Source organism: Egretta garzetta, unplaced genomic scaffold, assembly GCF_000687185.1.
Source record: "Egretta garzetta isolate BGI_Z169 unplaced genomic scaffold, ASM68718v1 scaffold1330, whole genome shotgun sequence".
NCBI lineage: Eukaryota > Metazoa > Chordata > Aves > Pelecaniformes > Ardeidae > Egretta > Egretta garzetta.
Genome location: NW_009258421.1, coordinates 3,013 through 3,895, shown reverse-complemented (window position 1 = coordinate 3,895; position 883 = coordinate 3,013). Strand labels below are relative to the sequence as shown.

The 883-nt window shown below is 54.6% G+C and overlaps 1 protein-coding gene across 1 annotated transcript in view; it reads right to left on the bottom strand.

The window, feature by feature from the left end:
- LOC104130413 (zinc finger protein 2 homolog) overlaps positions 1-357 on the bottom strand; it is an 11,942-nt gene extending 11,585 nt beyond the window's left edge. Inside the window, exon 1 of the mRNA XM_035898954.1 lies at positions 6-357. The gene's annotated coding sequence lies outside the window, so the exon portion shown is untranslated. The remainder of the gene's footprint in view (positions 1-5) is intronic.
- Positions 358-883: the final 526 nt, after the last annotated feature.

The following is an 883-nucleotide window of genomic DNA, read 5'->3' as shown; positions in this document are numbered from 1 at the left end:
CTTACCGGAAGTGCCCCTCAGTCCTCCGGACCGCGCGCTCTATGGCCGCCAGTCCTCCAGCTTACCGGAAGTGCCCCTCAGTCCTCCGGACCGCGCGCTCTATGGCCGCCAGTCCTCCAGCTTACCGGAAGTGCCCCTCAGTCCTCCGGACCGCGCGCTCTATGGCCGCCAGTCCTCCAGCTTACCGGAAGTGCCCCTCAGTCCTCCGGACCGCGCGCTCTATGGCCGCCAGTCCTCCAGCTTACCGGAAGTGCCCCTCAGTCCTCCGGACCGCGCGCTCTATGGCCGCCAGTCCTCCAGAACGACAGAAAAGCTACAAACCAAACGGGAAGTATTTTATTTCAGTGATTAAACTGTTCTTATCTCAACCCACGAGTTTTCTTAGTCTTCTGATTCTCCCCCCCGTCCCGCTGAGGGGGAGCGAGCGGCTGGGGGGGCCCGATTGCCGACCCGGGCCAGCCCATGACTTCACCATTATCCCCTTTGCTCTTTTAATTTCTTCTCCTTCCTGACTGGCCTCGCTTTTAAAATTTTCTTTCTATGCCTGCCTTTTCATTTGCTGTCATTATTATTTAAGTCTTTCTTCTCTTAACCCCTTGGCTTTTAAAGTGTTGCTTCTATGCCTACTTTTATTAAGATGTCCAGCCCTATTTTTTTCTATTATTTTCTGTCCGCCCAGTCTCATGTTGCTTTTGATTTTTTTTTCCTGCATCTACTTTTATCCAGTTTGCTGCCTTTTATTATTTTGTTTTGCTCCAGTCTGCGCCATACCCTGTCCCGGGGGACAGGAGTGTTGAAGTGGTTGTTTTAAGGAGGCGAGTGAAGCAGCCAGAGGGCCCGAGCCGCTCCCCTGACGCACCGGCAGGGCGGCCCCGCCAGCCCA